The sequence below is a fragment of the Pinus tabuliformis genome, chromosome 5_2 (genome assembly GCF_031772625.1).
Source record: "Pinus tabuliformis cultivar Carrire ecotype Pingquan chromosome 5_2, CPIR1, whole genome shotgun sequence".
Lineage (NCBI taxonomy): Eukaryota > Viridiplantae > Streptophyta > Pinopsida > Pinales > Pinaceae > Pinus > Pinus tabuliformis.
In genome coordinates, this window is record NC_142306.1 from 727,531,162 (window position 1) to 727,550,702 (window position 19,541).

The following is a 19,541-nucleotide window of genomic DNA, read 5'->3' on the forward strand; positions in this document are numbered from 1 at the left end:
TGACCAATTTTATTGTTGAAGTGTTACTGCTTCTTAGAGATAACTATAGGAAACAATACAACTAAAAAAGTGGAGAATGAGACATTCTTAGTAGAAATTGCTATTTCTGTTGTGTTTATTTGCTTTGCTAATACATGTCATCTGGGCACAAAGTGGCCACTATTGCCCAACTGAAGAAAACTTGTTCAAGTTTCTTGCTTTCATGGGGAAAAATAACATTAACAATATTGTTGATGTTGAGGTATAGATCGTATAAATATTTTATAGTCTACTTTATTTTATATTCCAACGTTAATCGAATTTCATGTCTTATACTCTACATTTTATATTTTTTTTTGTTCAAAAAGTGACTCAATATTGATGGTAAGAAGCAAGGATTGAAGAAAGAGGAGAACAATAACACTAGAGTGACAAAATGAAAATTAAAGAGAGAGAAGAGAACTAGCCTAGTGGTACCCATAGAGTCAATATCCCTCATAAGACACACACATAAAGGTTGATGGTCAAGTCTTTAGAATTCGTGAATTCACTTGCAATGCCTTGGCAACACAATGATTATGTTTTAAAGTGATGAAACAACATTTCATGTGTAAATTGTACTCCAACAAATATTAAGTTCGAAACTCATATTGCAATACTTGACATTTTATATAATATAATTTGTGATTGGAATTATTTATAGTTTCATTTGATATTACTCAGTCTTGTAATTAACATATGTAACTTTGAGTTTTCATATTAGTTGAACATGTACATTGTATGCCATTTTTTTTTTTAAATTTAGTTGCAAAAGCATACTAATTAATATATGTTGATTAATAATGAACACATAAAATCAATCTAAAACTACTAAATTAGTAGTTTGTTTTGTTGGGTGTGGAGCCTGATTATCTTCTATAGTACCGGCATTTCGGACCCCAGTTCAAAATGGGGCGGCAACGCCGCCCGTAAAATGATCGCTGCTGTGGGGGGTCCAGGGGGGGGCGGCAGCGACTTTATGGAGCCCCCCCCTGGTGGGGGGTTTCGGGGGCAGCGCCCCCAAAGCTAAAAACAGCTGTAAAATTGCCTTGTAAAAGTATAGTAATTTCTAGTCAATCTGGGCCGTTCATTAGGCGGATGATCTGACGGTAGAACTTATGTTTAGTTTAGGGTTTTTTGCCCTAGAAGGAAACCCCTCTCTTTATATGAGGGCATTGTATTTGAGGCTGTGATATATATATGTGTATTCGGTGAGCGAGAAACATAGAGGTGAGACTGTGAGAGAAAACAGAGGATATTACAGCGGTTTTGCTGTAGGTTGTATCTCTTCATTTTGCTGGATAATAGAAAGGAAGGACTGGCTGTTCGGGGTGGACGTAGCCCAAACTGGGTGAACCACGTATATCTGTGTCTCTCTTGTTTTGTGCGTTTTTCTGTGTTTATATTTCTGCAATATTTTATGTGTTCCATTGCTCCGTAATATATAATTTTCTAACATGTTTATTAATGATGAACACAAATAAAATGAATATACGACTAAATTATTTGTTTATAACAATCATTAATGAAAGTAAATGAAATGAATATAAACTACTAAATTAGTCATTTATATAATGAATATGAAACTACCAGAAAAAGATAAATGGCTACTGCAAATTATAAATTTGTGATTACAAATGACGACTAATTTTTTCATATATACGACTATTAGTAGCTAATTTACAGTATCTTATAACATGACCAAAATTTAGTCATATTTCTTTGGTCATTAATTGGTTTCAAATGATGACTAGAATTTGCATATATATGACTATTAGTAGCTAATTTACAGTATCTTATAACATGACCAACATTTTTTTCATTAATTGGTTTTCTTGGGTGATTATTTAGTAATATATTTTGTTGTAGATTTGGTCAATAATTGTGGCAATCAATGACTACATTAACGACCAAATAAATGACTAAATCAATGACTACATTAATGACTAAATTAATGATCAAATCAATGATTAAATTAATGATCAAATATACTACTAGACAACATAATTGAGACAACCAATTAATGACTAAGCTAAAAACGACTAAAAGTTGGTCGCATTATAAGATACTGTAAATTAGCTACTATTGGTCACCGACCGAAAAATAGTCATTTATATGCAAATTTTAGTCATTTTTTAGTAACTAATTAGCCATTGTGTACTAGTGTTGTTACATGGGTGCCCGAATATGCTCGGATTGTGCAGACATTGGGGGCATTCTAGATCGGGCTTAGGTTTAAATTTCCTTTGATTTGGTTACCAGTAGAAGAATATCAGTCGGACTACCACCTATGTGATTATGAAGAAGAATCTTGGCCATGATAGTTGATGGCCACTCAGAGGTACAGAAATCTAGGTAAAGACACTGCTGGTGCTTACATTTTGATAGGCTTACATCGGGGGTACAACAGGAGAAGCTGAGGTTCTGCATGGGGACATGCAGTTGCTTCGGTTGGGGGGAGATGTTGGGTGTGACTTTTCACCTGTTTTCTGCACTTTCTTTCCCCAGTTTTGATCCTCTTATCTTCTAGGCCCATGAAACTTCACATGATTAATTACCCTTTTACTCATTTATACAACCTATTCCACTGTCATGTTATTTTGCCATGTTTTGCTGACTAATATGATGCTATATTCCTTTTTTTGGATAACTAGGGTGAGCATTGGAGGACTATTTTGGAAGATATTTTCTTTTTCAGGTGTTGCTCGCAGGAACAAGGTTACGGAGTAAACAGGCCATGCTGATCGGTTTCAGAGCAGGGTAGAACAGTTTGTTGCTACACCCTGTATGTTGTCACAGGTTGCTATTACACAGTAAATGTTGTTATAGGCTACTATTACACCACATTATTATATAGAGGACCGTTGTTACACCAAGAGTGTTGCCACCAGTGATTTCCGTTACATCCCGAACCACTATTCAACCGTTGGATGTTGTTGCACTGGAGCTGGAAAAGTTGTGGGTACTATTCCACACAACAGTTGTCGGGTGTTAGGAATTGTTTATTTCAGAAGCAACAGACCCAGGTGATTGCAATCTTAACCAATGTATCTGATAAGTATTTGTATTTAGAAATAGGTTGTAACTACTTCTATTTTATGATCAGAATGAGAATCGTGAGATTCTCATGATTGATTTATTCCTAATTTCGGGCATGTAATAATTATAAAAGAGAATCAATTTCCCATGTACAAGGACGACATATAGAAAATCATTGTTACTCTGATCTTGTAACTTTGAATTATTTTTAATATTAAAATCACTGTGGTGATGATGTTACTTCTCTTCATCTGATTCGTTAACCAATCTCATGTTATTCCTGCACCCCTGCTAAGGAGGAAGGGCCCTCCTTTTTAGCAGGGACTACAGCGGTAGAAGTAGTGTACATTATTATTTCTTTTATTGTCATATGGTTTTATGTTGTTGCTGTATAAATTGTGAAATACATCCGCTTTTGTTCCATATTATATTATGTTGTTACATTGATTTGATTAAACATAATCATAGTGACCAGCTGGTGTAGTCATTATTTTACTGTGTGGTGCTCCCTTACTCTGGTAATTGTGAAGTGTGATTTCAATTCTGTGGAGTGATTTAATTTCTACATGAATTATTTAAGTTTTGCAATTGATTCAGCAACATATTTTACTGTTCCTTCTATTTTTATTCTTGGTTGTAGTGTATCGGCACAGACAATGTGAACTCCATTGAAACAGCAAGACCTACCCTGGGTTGACAATTAAATGTTGCAGTCTCGGTCAATTGGGATTGATTAAAACAACACTACATCACCCAACTCTTCTCCTCTAGGAGGTTCTTATTTCAAAATGTTTTAGATTGGAACTGAGAACTTCTCAACATGAGCACTACAATAACGTATCATCAAAGAACAATAAAAATTGAATCAAATCTCCAAGCACTGAACACACCAAAAGCAACAATACAATCTCACCACACTACTCCAATCAAAACTTCATCTTCTCAATCACTACACAAATATCATGGTTGAAACATACTTCATCTATCTACTGCTAAAACTGCAAACTATTCAGAAAAATTACATAGAAAACTCACACGACTTGCAATCTCTTCTCCAATCTCACTCTTGCTCAACACACTAGTAGAATCAACAATACTCACAATGATATTTCTCCAATATGTAGATGAACACAAGTGCTCAACTCAATAAATACCAAGAACTACTGGGCATCAAAACTATGTTCATATGCTTGATTTGACCTGGATTTATCTCATTGACTTAATCAACCACTAACTCCACTTTCCTTTTTGATCTTTTAAACTTTTATTAGCTTCTGGAGTTCCCACAATATTTTCTGACCATAAACCGAAATGTTCCAACCAAGAATGTCGCAGAACATAAAAAATAGTTGATTAGTGTGAGGAATGCAGAGAAAAATTTGTAAAAAGGCTCGGTCACATGCACAAGCTTTCCTGAAATCAAATGGACCTTCTGGTCACTCCCCTGGGCCTGTCTCCAAGTGATTAGAGCTTTCGAATTGCACTGATGACCATCCTCCATGCGACTGCGTCGAAATCTTAGTAGAAACATTAGTCCTTTAGCCCAGAACCTTTGCCACCTATTGAACCATCTTCTTCAACATCTAAACACTCCTCCAAGCCTCTGCAAAAAGTCTGTAATTGATGAAATAGGCCAAGAACGAGTCAATGACATGCAAGACATATTATGCCAATCTCAACAACAAGACCAACACCTCAAGCTCCTCAAGCAATGACCACAACATCCCCAACACCTGTAGCAACATCTCTAACTCCTATAGCAGCAACCTCAACACTTACAACATCATCATCAAGTCATCCAACTTCCTCCATCACTGATAGAGGCATCTCCAACACTAGCAGTCATGACTCAACACATGTAGCAACATATCCAATGTCTCCAAGACATGTAGAGACATATGGAACATCTAGAGCAACACTCCAATCTCCTACAACAATAGCATCTCCAATCAACACATGTCAACCTCAACCAAACATCACATTACCTCCATAAGGTATAGTCGTAAGTGTGTTTACATTAATGGAAACTAATAATACCATCAATCCAAGAATCCATCACACATGCACTTGACAAGCAACATCTTCAACCTGTTGACATCAATGCCAACACTACAATGCCAAGAAATTACCAATTTGGCATTGATGTCAACCTCCACAACATGTGAGGCTGATGTCCATATTGAAGCTGCAAATATCCATCCAAATTCTCTCCCCCTTTGACATCAATGGAAAAGGGCCATGCTAACACTGAAAAACAATGCCAATAATGTTCCTAGATGGGAGAAGGACCCCCCTATCATACACAACACCATAATGATGCAACCCATAAAGGTATCTCCTGCAAGATAAGCATGTAGAACAAGGAAACCGACTACCAACGCCTCTATCCAATGTCATGCCAACTTTGAAGAGAGAACATGTTCCCCCTAAGCATGTAATGTAGTTGTAATCATAGTCTCAGCATGTTGAAGGAACACATATACCTGCTGCAATGATCCTCCTTGGTAAGGGAAAGATACTACTATTCATGGACCATGACTCCAATTGACTTTGGACATGATATACAATACATTATAATATAATATAATGCTTCATGGAGAAAATACATGGTTGTGACAAATACATAGGACTAATATATAGATCCTCTATAGAACCTCCTATCACTAGCCATGACTCTATGGACCCAATTTTACATCATGCACCCAATATGTGGGGCTACAACAATGATATACAAGATGAAACATGACTTGGACTCCCATTGACCCATACATAGATAATGACAAGACATGCTAGACACCATGGGTCTCTCCATGAGCAATGTGCCCAAAAGATGAATCAATGGAAATACATGGATTTTACATATGTACATAAATGTACTCTCATCAATACATACCAAAATTATAAAATAACATGAGTACATGGCATCAATAAGCATCAACATATCCTCGATATGGAAACAGCAATATAATGCAGTACATAGCATGTGCATCAAAGCATAAGACCTCCATGATAAAAAAAATATAATCTCGCAATGTGTAGTAGCATCATAGAAGAACTAGCAATATCATGTGCTAGTATATCACCACTCAACACATTGGCCATCACCATGCCATCAATGAACATCTTGCTTCACAATCATAGAAATCACTGACAACCACCACCATACTCAACATGTGCATCAACAAGAAAAACAACTGATAGCAGCAACATATGAAAATGTCATATAATAGCAACAAATATATCCTCACCAACCATAAACATAATGCATCATCATTATGAGAAACACATCAAAATGTAACAGCGATAAAATATCATGTGAAATCTCTCAATGAGTGCAAAGACCTAGTAGTAACATCCATCATGCCAAAACATCATAAGCAACAACAAATGCAAAACCTCATCGTAGGTGAAAACATATCATCAATGAGGCATAACTTAGCAAATCGGTGAGAAAAAAAACATGTATACTCCATATATGAGCAAGAAAATATAAATCATAATGATTAGACAATATCGCATCCATCATCATGTATCAAACTATCATGAGAAACAACAATCATATTCCTCATGTTTTATCCATCCACAAAAACATGAACAGCAACATGATACATCTAGAATAGTAAACACAAGTAATAAAGTGCATACACTAGATGAACTATATCCAATATATCATCTGATCTCCATAGAAGCTACACATCCATGAAATCATATGCCAAAAGCATCAACTGTATCATGCAAAAACATATGATCTTGCTACCATATGGCAGCAACAAAAAAACATTCATCCCTGCAACACACTCATGATAAATAAGCACAATAAATCTCCTCCAAAGTGAGCATGATGCCAACAACTGCAAGTCCATTTGGAAGAAAAAATTCTCCCCCTGAATGTGTGATCCCCCATCACACCTAGACAATGCACATACAAATATCTATATGGCTTCCATATCAACATTAGCATCAATAAAATCAAAACATATAGATGCTCCAACTAAAACCAAATAGAATTAGATCTGAAATGAAAATTCACTTCAAAACTTGTGAACTCCCCCTAAATACATGCATCTCTAAAAATGCATATTTGCCTTCACATATGGCTACAAAATTAAGAATTTTCATGTGAATCATAATGCATCCATATGCTCCCCCTAAGGGCAAACTGGCCTCAATTTTTGGAGGGAGTTCCTTGCTGCTCTTTTCTCCTCCAAACTTTCAACTATTGATCCTTCTTCTTCTTGTGTGGTTGACCTTTCATATTTTCTTTTCTTTGATTCGATCTCCTGAAACACATGGGAAGCTTGCAATCCTTAGCCTTATGGCCAACATTATCACACACAAAACATCTAATGTGACAAAGGAATAGAGGAATAGGGTGATGTATTCTATTGATGTAATCTCCATTCCTTGCTTGTGCCCTGCAATCAATAGCCCTATGGCCAAAATCATTGTACAAGAAACAATAACCATAAAATGGACTATTATACCCGAATAATGGAGATTTCCTTTGCTTGCAGACTTGATGTAGCTTCTCATTTCATTGCTCCTTTTGATGAGAGGGATTGATCGCTCCATTACTGCAACTTGTTGTTATGTGTCAACGAATTCCACAATTATAACACTTCCCAATTCTATTCTTCTTCTTGGACGTCCTCTTATTTTTCTGCTTCATGCACAACTCTTGATTCTTATTATTTTTGTTGTAACTAGTTTCTCCAACAATTTTTTATTTTATTGTAGATGCTTGAGCAGTAGCTTTGAGCATCTCCAATTCTTATCTTGCATAAATTAGTTCAACCTTCAATTTCTGGAACCCATCTTCTAGCTCATTGTATTGCTTCCTCATTCCAATCTCAATGTCCATTCCTTCTTGCAGTTGAAATTTCAAATCTGAAATTTCTTCTTTAAATGAACACTCCTTTTCATCAAACATTTGTAGTAGCATCCGTTGATCTTTATTTTTAGCCACAAGTCTTTGAATTTTTTCTTCTAATGTTGTTATCTTTGATTGATCATCAAGATTGATGCTCTATATCTCACTTTTATCACTAGTGCCTTCATCTTCTTCTTGTGAGGAGGATTGCTTTGTTATTGTAGTAAAAGTAGAATCCTTTGCAATGTTCTCCATTTTTGAAAAAAGAAATTTTCCTCTAAGATACAAATTCTGCAACTTATCCAACATTTCTTTGGTGGTCTCACAATGCTTCACAAACTTGCTATCAAATTTTGGAATACTATTCAAAATAATATTTGTAGCCAAATCATTAGATTTATCTTTAATTCCATAACCAACTGATAGAAAAATATCTTCATCAACACATATAAAAATATGAATCCAAATTTGTTCTCCAAGTTGCAAATTCATCTTTGCTAAGCACTGAAATTCCTTGTTGATTCAATTTTGAAAAAATTGGAAAAGTCTGCCAAAAACTCCAAGATCCACTCTCCAACAATCAAGCTGCACCTGAGAGCCCCGCTCTGATAATAATTGTTAGAAACTAGATCACTACTTGGGGGGTGAATTAATAGTGTGAGCACTTTTAAACTTTTTCTCCAATCAATTATTATTTAGCATGCATAAAATGAAACACGTAAACATAGATTAGAGAATCAAACATAAACCATAAACCATAAAACATTAACCACAATTGACACAAATATTTACGGTGGAAAATCCCCTCCAGGGAAAAAATCCACATGTTGCTACTGCACTGCTCAAATTCTATTATGTCAAACAATTCTTTACATATAGATATAAATATGGTTATTATCAAATGGAGATTGTTTCTCATGCGTATCTACAGACTACCATCCGCTGAAGGTCACCACGATCAATGATCCTTGCCTGGTTACTCCTGAACTATAAATGACTCTACAAACTATGATCTGCTAGAAGCTGCCACAACCAACGAGACTCACCCATTTTCTGCCAAACTATCCAACCACCATTGGATTGAGAAGTTTGTTCACTAATATTAATTTCACCTGAGTCACCCAACTCTTCTCCTCTATGTGGTTCTTGTTTCAAAATGTTTCAAACTAGAACTAATAAGTGTGGCCACTCATTCATCATCATATTGACTGTTATCACTCAGGTTGTCCTTCTGGTCAGCTCAAAAGGATACAGCCGAGGTAACCACAGACCAATATTTGGACTGCAGGTTATAGCCCACCTGCAATCAGAGAGGGCTCTCTCTTTCTAATTTAGCTTTGTTGATAAGGTTTTTAGGCTAGTTATTAAGTTCAAGGGGTTTTGTTTTGATTCTTGGTGGGAAGGATGATACTCTCAGGTAAAGAGGCAGGGATAGCATGAAAGTTTTAGAACCATTAGGCGTGGAGTCAAGGAGTAGGACTGCTGTTGCGTTTTCCTGGTCACAAGAGGGAATTATGGAGCAAGACAACTGCATATGAAACAATCATTCAAGGTAAAAGAGATGGATTAAAGGCTAAGGAATGAGGGGCAATTAAGAATCTCTCATTCAGGTTAGCAGAAGGAAGATAAATGAGCTCTATCTAGGAGCAGCTAAGAATTCCTAGATAACAGTCATTCATATGTGAAATAGATCAAACATGAGCCATAAAGGAATTCATATTTATGCCTAAATCAATAAGAAAACATTAAGAAGCCACAGAAACTGAGCATAGAGTGCAGCTAAGAAAATTCTAAACCAATCCTTTGTTCAGTGACTTGAGCATATGTGAAATTGAAATAACAGAGGTAAGGAACACTTATTGATTTATACTGCAACACAAGAATTTCACATTCAATTCTTCAAACCATTATACACAGAGCAGACAGTCATTCCTCCAAGCTTTTCAGCGATCTTTGATTGAATAAAACATCTCAGATATACAGTGCGAGTCTCTAATGAGGATTATCAACCAACCAACCCTTTTTACAATGCAGAGGGTTGTATAAATAGGGAAAATTATCCAAAATTAATCTATTACAGCAGACCTAAACAGGTCTAAAATAAAATGATTAGTTTAACCTAATCTTATCCAAAAATAAATGCATAAAAATATCTTTGAGCTGCGTTGAGGGCAGCTGTATCAAACTAATTTAATGTCTGTCCTGGGTGGCTCGGTGCAGTCTTTCTGTAATAATTGTGATTTGTCTTTTATCTCCACCTCTAACTTGGTTTTGCTGCTGTTTGCTGGCATTAATGTGCACTAATCCTGACCAGATAAGTTTTTAAATGGCCTTAACTACTTTGCTGACTTTGATGGAGGCTTTTAATTTCACCTGCTTTGATGTTGCCGAACTGATACTCTTTTCCGCTTCATCTTTCCTCTGATACACTTTGGCGCTGAACCTGGCCTCTTTAATGTCTTATGAGTGCTTTAGATTGTCCCATTGATCTTTCATGGCAACTGTTCGGCCCTCTGTTGCTTTAAAAACTGTGTTTTCCCCTTTTTGTATGCTTCGCAAAGAAATTCTGGTGATTCTGCGCCTTTTGGGCTTGCTGGGGGCCGCGCGGTGAGGGGCTTTCCATTTCGGCCTATTTCCCGTAGCCATGCGCGATTAGCGCTAGGCACTAATCGCGCATAAAAAATTGCCTCAGATTCTGATTCCGGGCTTCCTAGGCTGCGATTTGCGCCTTTTGAACTTTTTGACGATGACGTCAGCAATGGGTCCCAGTACGGCGGTGACGTGGCAGGATGACGTCAGCAGATGACGTCAGCAGTACGGCCGGGTGAGGTGGCGGTATGGCAAAGGAGGTGACATGGTAGTACGGTGGCAGTTATGTGGCAAGGACACGGTGGCAGGAGGCTGACGCGAGATGGTGACGTGGCAGGGTGACGTCACGCTGACGTAGGAGGGGGGAGAGCGGTATCCGGTTTCGAGCGCACCACCTTTCAGCGTAGGTGGTATTGGAAGAGGGGGCTCCGCCGATCTTCCGGGTGTTAACCCTTGGCGGCTTCGGAGATGAGAAGACCCGCCCATCGTAGATCTGTGGTGCGGGCGATCGGACGGCTGGCAGAACAGATGAGGCAGTGGAGGGATAATGGATGGGGCCCGCGGCGCATTTTGAATAATTTATTAAATGGCAGGGGGGTTTAAACGTTAGAAAAGTGGGTTTACGGGGTTATAACAGATTTTAAAGGCATCGGAAGGGGTCCGAAAGCCCAGAAAGATGGATTTTATGCAGTTTGAGAAGGGTTTTAAGGCAAATCAAGGGGTTTATGCCTTGGGAGAGTGAAAACAAGTTAAATAAGATGGTTTTTATACGCATGAAAGGAATTTTATGCTGTGTGATGGAGTAAAATGCATAAAAAGATAATTTGAGGGTGGAAATGAAGGCTCTTGCTGAGTTTCAGATAAACTTAGCAATTCCCGATGAACTTATGTTTATGTTTCAACCATGGGGAGGGGATAAGTATATAGGGGAGCTATTAACATAATTTTAGTAGGGGAAAGGGAAAATTGATAGGGATTTACATAATAGAATCAATAGTTAATATGAAAGTGTGAAGAAAGCACTAAGTATGTGAATCTTAGGCTATTAGGGGGGATAGAACTTGTAGAAGAGATATCAGCACTCCTAAGTAAAGCAGATTTCTACTTAGGCAGATGTTTTATGAAACATGATGAAACTAAGAGGCTCAAGCAGATCTTGACCTCTTCAGGGAAGTTAGTGAGTGATTTAGGGAATTAGAAGAAGGGGGAGTTAGACATGCCTCGTTTGACCTACTTCAAATGAAAAACTGCCTTACAATTGTGATCTGTAGTAGAATATCACTTTGAAACACAAAATTGATCATAAATCAACATTCTGCAACCTCAAAACTACCTACCCAGCCTACTTACCTAACATTGTTTCTTCTTTTGGTTTGGGTGCACTTAGACTTGCAGACCCTGCTTTACAATTTTTCTTTTGACTGCCCTCCTATCTAAATCTGTACTTATTTATGCAAAGGGCCTAGATTAAGCAGTTGGTCTCCTTTGATTCTCTACCTATCTACAAATCTGCCAAGATTAAGCTGTTTCGACAGATATTCATTCTCTATTTCTAAAGCAAGAAATTGAAACCTAGGGAAGCCAAGATTAAGCTGTTTGGACTTCCCTTAACAGAAAATTCTTCAAAAAATGGTTAAGTCATCAAAATTGGAATACCGCAGTGGCATTTGGACTGGCACACTTTCATGGCCTCTTCTTTGACCTCTTTCTGGAAATATGGAGCATTGCAGGATGCAAAGTATGACATATTTGGCATGTAAAAATGTCAATCTTGAAAGATGAACACCTGTTGCAACAGGAGGCTAACAGTGGCTCCACTTGGGGATGGCTTTTCCTTGTGAAAAGCCAAGAATAGCAGGTCACACTGCCTTGATCTTCTATTGTTGCTGTAGACTGAAAAAACTTCTTTGTGCTGGCTGTTAAGAGTGTGAAACTTTGAAATATGAACAGCTCTCTCCTCAACTGAATTATTGTGAACTGTATAGCATTGCCTGCTTTCTTCTGTGTGCTTAATGTTATGTACAATATTGCTTGAGCATTCTACCTTTGAAAAATATAGATCAAAACTGATGTGTTTCTTTAGCTCTGGTCTAGAAACAGTTGCTGAAAGATTGCCCCTCTCCTATTGATATTGTTTGACTGAAGATTGTAAGTTGCACACTGTTTGCTTTTACCATGAATTTCTGTGATATAACAGTACTACTCTTGTTGTTTTGCTGAGTTTAATGCAGAGACAGAGCTTTAAAAATGGAATAGTTCCATTGGCTGTGTCTTAGCAAACTTTGCTGCTGCTTCTCTAACATCCGAACTGCTTATACAAAAAATAAACAAAGTGTTGATATATACAAATATCAATGTACAAAGAGATATGTACAGAGCTGGATTGTATCCCTTTAAAAGGGATCATGGTAATGTTTTAACATTCGGCCATTAACAGGGCCTTCTTCAGCAGTGCTGCCCTCTACAGATTTGAGAAAATATGTGTTATTCCCCTGAACAGCAGAAATAACAAATGGCCCTTTCCATAAAAAATCAAATTTTGCATGTTTTCCCTTGTCTTCTCTTCGTGAATCCCACCTTAGAACTTTTTTGCCAACACAGAAATCTTCCGCCTTAGCTCTTTTGTCAAACATCTTTTTGAGCTTCTCTTGCAAAATCTGAGCTCTGTCATAGACTTGCTCTCTGGTTTGCTGAAGATGGATGGTCTGATTGATTCTTCGTTGAATGTCATTTGGTTCAGCCTGAATCTCCTGTAACAGTTTGATAGTAGGGATGCCCAAGGATGAAGGAAATCTGGCCTCCATGCCATATACTAGCTCATAAGGGCTCATCCCAATGGATTTCTTTGTTGAAAGTTTGTCTGCCCATAGGGCATTTGTGAGCTTTCTATGCCAGTTCTTCTTGTTTTCTTCTAGCACTTTCTTTATGATATTAATCAGGCTCTTATTAGATGACTCAGCCAAGCCATTACCTTGGGGGTAATAGGTCGTAGAGTGACCCAAGGTAATATGAAATTTATGGCAAAAGTTGATCATCTTTTTGGATTTGAAAGCAGCAGCATTGTCAGTAATGATCTTCTCAGGGCAGCCAAATCTAGAAAGGATATTGCACTCAAGGAATTGGATAATGATGGTGTCATTCGCTTGTCTACATGGGATGGCCTCAACCCATTTGGTGAAATAGTCGGTGGCTGTTAGAATCCATTTGTGCTGGCCTGAGGAGGAGGGATGGATTTCTCTAATGAAGTCAAGACCCCATTGTTGAAAAGGCTTTTCAGTTGAGATGGGTTTAAGGGGTAGGGGCAACAGCTTTCTTTTGCCCTCAAAGATTTGGCATTTGTGACATGAAATGGCAAATTTCTTTATATCTGCAAAAAGAGAGGGCCAATAGAAACCAGCCCTTAAAATTTTATCAGCAGTGGACTTCCAATATAAATGTCCTCCACAGCATGGAATTCTTTCATGACGTTGTTAGTTTCACTCATGGTTAAACAATTAAGCAATATACCTTCATGATTTTTCCAAAATAAAGCACCATCTATGACACAAAACTTCGAAGCTTTCATCTTTAAAAATCTTTTCTTGGTTCTGGACAATCCTAGAGGAGCAAACAGGTTTAACAATACAAAGCATATATCAGCATACCATCGGGATTGCAAAAAGGTTTCACTGATCTGTGGAGTCGCCAGCTCCTGTTCATTGTCCAATTGGTTAATGTCTAAGGCTTGAAAGTTTGTTTCGGACATCAGTTTGGCTAAACCTTGTCCCTTTATCAGCTTGGTTGGTTTTATTTCTATGTCATATTCAAGGATGTATGCAATCCATTTGCTTCTTTTGCCCTCTAATCCCTCTTGGGTTAATATGTCTTCTACAACAGCATTTGGGACATAGGCAATCACATGTGAATATAGAATGTAGACTCTAAAATCCTTGATGGCCTTAACAAGGGCATAGACCTGCTTTTCCATGATTTGGTACTTCAAAGGGGCATCTCTTAAGGCTCAGCTGAAAAATGCAATCGGCTTTTCATTTCCCTGATCATCCTTTTGCAAAAGGATAGCAGCTATGGTGTGATCAGATGCAAAAGAAAATATGATAAAGTCCCTATCAAATTGTGGACTTGTGAGGACAGGGGCTTGGGTTAAGGCAAATTTTATGCCCTCAAAGGCTTGCTTGGTCTCAAGAGACCATCTTACCTTGGCATCCTTTTTTAACATGTTGCTTAACAGTCTTATTAGCTCAGCTAGATTTGGGATAAATCTCCTTAGGAAGTTGATCTTCCCAAGGAATGCTTGCAACTCTTTTATGTTCCTTGGATATGGGATTTGGAGGATGGCTTGGATTCTTTCAGGATCAATTCTAATCCCATCTTTTGATATGATATGGCCAAGAAGCTTGCCTTCTTCAAGGCCGAAGAGGGACTTCTTGGGGTTCAAGGAAATGCCATATTTCCTACATGTCATGAATATTTGCCTCAAATGTTTCAGGTGCTCTTGATCAGATTTGGAGAAGGGGGTTAAGTCATCAAGGTAGACAACTAGGAAATCATGTATTTCCTTGGCAAATGCAATATCCATTGCCCTTTGAAAGGTAGCACCAGCATTTTTAAGTCCGAAAGGCATCTTCACATACTTAAATGTTCCCCACGGTGTGGTAAAGGCAGTCTTGTCTTGGTCATCCGGGTGAACCAGTATTTGATTAAAACCTGAAAAGCCATCTAGCAAAGAGATTCTAGATGACCCCACTACTCTCTGCAGAATATGATCCATTTTTGGCAATGGGTAGTGGTATTTTAGGGAGACTTGATTTAAATTTCTTAGGTCTACACATAGTCTAATCTCACCTGTCTTTTTTCTTGTGGGAACAAGACTGGATACCCATTCAGAAAATCTGATGGGTGCTATGATACCTGCTTCAAACATTCTTTTCACTTCCTTTTCAATCAAAGGGAGAAGCATAGGATTGATTCTCCTCAGTTTCTGTTTGAAGGGCTTTTGGTTTGGTTTTAAGGGAATGGTGTGTTGGATTACTGAGGTGTCATAGGACTTCAAGTCCTCATAACTCCAAGCAAATACATCTTGGAATTCTTTGAATAAATCAACATATTTAGGCTTTTGATCAGGTGGCAAATTTTTGGATAATTTGATCATTTTGGGCTTCTCTGCTGTTCCGATGTTATGTTCCTCTACAGCAGCGTTTAGGGGTTGCATTTTTGGCTTCTTGGGAACATCATTAGCATCAAACATATCTTCTAACGGAGTGAGGCCAGCAGGGAGAAGGTTATCTTTTAGATCAACGATTTCGGCCTCTGTTTCGGCTATTTCCTCCCAATGCATCTGTTTCAGCTTTTCTATGTTTGTATTATCAAAAACAGTTGGGTTCAGCATTCGTTTGGCTGTTATAGGTGTTACAGCCTGCTGACTTTCATTTGTTTGCTATTGTTTATCCGTCATAGCATCCATGTCAATGTTAATATTTGAAAACTCATGCTCAAGAGTGAGGAAATTGTTAATCTGGGCATCATTTTCGAACACTTGCCAATCTTTAACATTATTTGGGACAGCAGGCCTATGTTTTATCTCAGCAGTAAAATGGTGATTTGGCTCAAAGGGGAGCTTGCATGTGCTAGCAAAAGTGGCTAGGCTGTGTGCATGAATGTTGTGCTCTCTTGAAATCTTGGCAAGCTTGGATTCAGTGAATGCATTGAGTATACTAGTGGCAGCAGTCCTATAGGCCCTCATTCTATTGTCATTGGTAACAAAGTTACCTTTCATCTATTGTATGATTAAATCGGAGTCACCTAAAATGGACACTTTTGCAGCTCCTAGAGCTTTGAGCAGTTTAAGGCCTAGGAGGAGAGCCTCATACTCTACCATGTTATTGGTGCATTTGAAATTTAGTCTATAGGCATGGCCTTCTGCATGATTGTTATGTGTATTGTGAATCCAGACACCTGCCCCTGCTCCTAACTTGTTGACAGAGCCATCAAACTCTAAATACCATGTGATTTCTTGCTTGTGGTTAGTGTCAAGAGTTTCAGTCATTCTTGCAGTGGACAGATTTGAATTTTCTATTTGGGGAGGTTCTTCTAGCATGCTGGTTGCATTAACTGTTTTGACAGTTTCATCAGTATGGGAAACCGATTCTTCATTGATGTGTGTGTTGAGTTCTAAAGCTAACGGCTTGCCATCAATGGGAGGACTTGTTTCATCATTAAATAAAATAAAAGAATCCATATCAGAATGGATTGAGTAAATGGGAAAATTTTCAGGCTTGCTCTCACTAGTTACCACATACTTCATCAGTGTTTCTCTATATAGTCTCTTTGGTTTCCCAAAGACAGATATAGTGGCATAAGAGAGATCTAATTGGAGGGATCCTTGGAGTTTTTCTCCCCAAGATCTTGACAATAGCATGCCATACTTTGGTGGAATGTCAGCAACCACCACATCCATGAGGATTATCTTGTTAGGAAATTGGACTAAGGAGACACACAGGTCTTTGATGAGGCCTAAACACTTGACTTGACTTGAGTCAAAGGAGAATAGATCTTTGTAGGGTCTTGTAACATCAAGGTTCAGTTTTTCCATTACAGCTTTGGGCATAAGGTTGTGTGAGGCACCTGAGTCAAACATAGCATTGTGCAGGACTTTGTCATGTATATGTAAACTAACATAAAAGGGTAAGACAGATCCATATGTTGATTTTCCATTAACTTCTGGACCAAACAGCAGCTCAGGCTGATCATCAAGAACATTGACATCATCCTTGACTTCTGGCATTTGAAGTGATCTCTGAATTTGTTGCCTATACACATCATGTTTAGCAAGTTCAGACAAGGGGATGGATATCTTCAATTTACCTATTTCTACCTCTAAGTCAAATGATCTTTCAGATTGGGTTTTAGTATTGTTGGAGGCAGGTTTCCCTTTTTCCATTGGAGTATCAGCAATTTGGTCTTGTTTATTAGCGTTAAGGGAAGTAATTGCTTGCGGTTTTTCTGTTTTAGGAGGGCATTTTGGAACGCTTCTCGAATTCTCTTTTGAGGAAAAGGGTGGCAAAGGCTGATCATTAGAAGGCTGTATTTATGTTACATCCTCTATAGTCACTTGATGCGGGTTTGGGACAGGTATATCTGCCGGTTCTGTTATGACAGCCTTGCCTTTAATCTTGTTGGGATGTTTGCCATCCTTTGGTTTACTAGGTTCAAAAATATCAATGGTCCTAGTTCTCAGCTTATATTGTTTGTGGACCTCATAGAAAGCAGTATCATAGCCTTGTTTCAAATCAAAAGACTCACCAGACTTAGTCTGAAATTGATTAAAGTCATGCTCTTCTTGGTCTTGTTGAGTTAGGAAAATTTGTTGCGCAGCCCTTGAATCCACTAAGTTCATGTCAATGTCCTCTGTGGGCTCACTAGATGTAGATTCTTCCACATAATTTTCATGAAAAGGGGGTCTTATATCATGGTCTGGGCTAGGCCTACCAGCATTTGTGTTCTGCGTTTTCCTGAAATTTGGGTTCCTTATGGTATTGGACTGTTGTCCTTCCCATGATGATTTCCTCTCAACACTTTCTACTCTGTCTCCCAGCCTTTGCATGCCGTTGTTAATAGCATCAAGTTTCTGATCTAAGGCTGAGGGTTCTTCTTTGAAGGTGGTTCTTCTCTCCATTCTAGCTCTGTTTCTTTTGGCAATTAGATTGGCCTCTACGCTAACAACAACATTTTGCATGTCTGCAAGGGTTTGAGGAGCTCTTTCTTTTAATTGGTAAGCCATATCTGGGTCGAATCCGTCAGGGAATTTATACAAGGCAAGGTCAGGTGGAGGTCTTAGGTTCTGTGGTATTGCATTATAGACATTATTGAATCTTGCACAGTAATCTAGGACAGACTCTTGAGGGCCTCTTTTTATTGTATCGTATTCAGCTAGTATGTGCAAGGGGTCTTTCTTTTTCTCCCATCTGTTGGTAAAGGATTGGTAAATCTCATCCTGAGTGGTTACAGAATTTGCAGCAAGTGATCTGAACTAATTTCTTACATCACCTGTTAAGCTTTGAACAAAAATTTTCATTCTCACACTATCATCATCTATTTCGTAGTTCTCAAAATAGTCTTGCATTTTCTTTGTATGTTGAAGGGTTGTGAAAGAACCAGTTCCATCAAAATATGTGATTTTAGTTTGATAATCCTTAGGCATAGCCCCAGGATTTGCAGGTAATTGCAGGGGTGCATATCTATTAGCCATTTTTACAGGGATAAGTGGAACAACAGGAACAACAGGGACAGTTGGAACAGCTGTAACAATAGTGGTGGTATGTGCAGTGAATGGAGGTGTGGAAGGAGTGCTTTGAGATGTGGATGATGAACAAGGGGAAGCAGGGGTTGAATGAAATAAAACTTTGACAGGGGTTGGAACACTACTTGGGTTAACTGCTTCAGGACTATTATCAGCAAAATCTTCTCTTTGTTCTTGCTTCCTAAGGATCTTTGGGATTAAGTTCGGATTTTCAAAAGCAGCTGGGGGATCTGGGTCTGGATTTGACCTAGTATAACGAGTTTTCCTCTTTGGAGCCAGATTCTGAATTTGTTTTCGGTATTTTTCTGGGAATGTTTTTAGAATTAGCAAGGAACTGATCAAATTTTTGGAACAGCTATCTGCAGCTTAAAACTAGCATGAAGATTGACTGAGGCAGCATTTATTTACTCCTGTAAATGCAAAGCAAGAACAGTTTCAAAGGCTTCCTGGCTGACATTCAAACTTCATCTGTAGTTTTAAGGAATAGACAGCACTTGAACAACTGATTTTTGTTCCCATGGAGTTTTCCAACTTGATTTGTGAAATTAACTTAGGATGTTCCCGAGCGGAGTCGCCATTATGTTATCACTCAGGTTGTTCTTCTGGTCATCTCAAAAGGATACAGCCGAGGTAACCACAGACCAATCTTTGGACTGCAGGTTCTAGCCCACCTGCAATCAGAGAGGGCTCTCTCTTTCTAATTTAGCTTTGTTGATAAGGTTCTTAGGC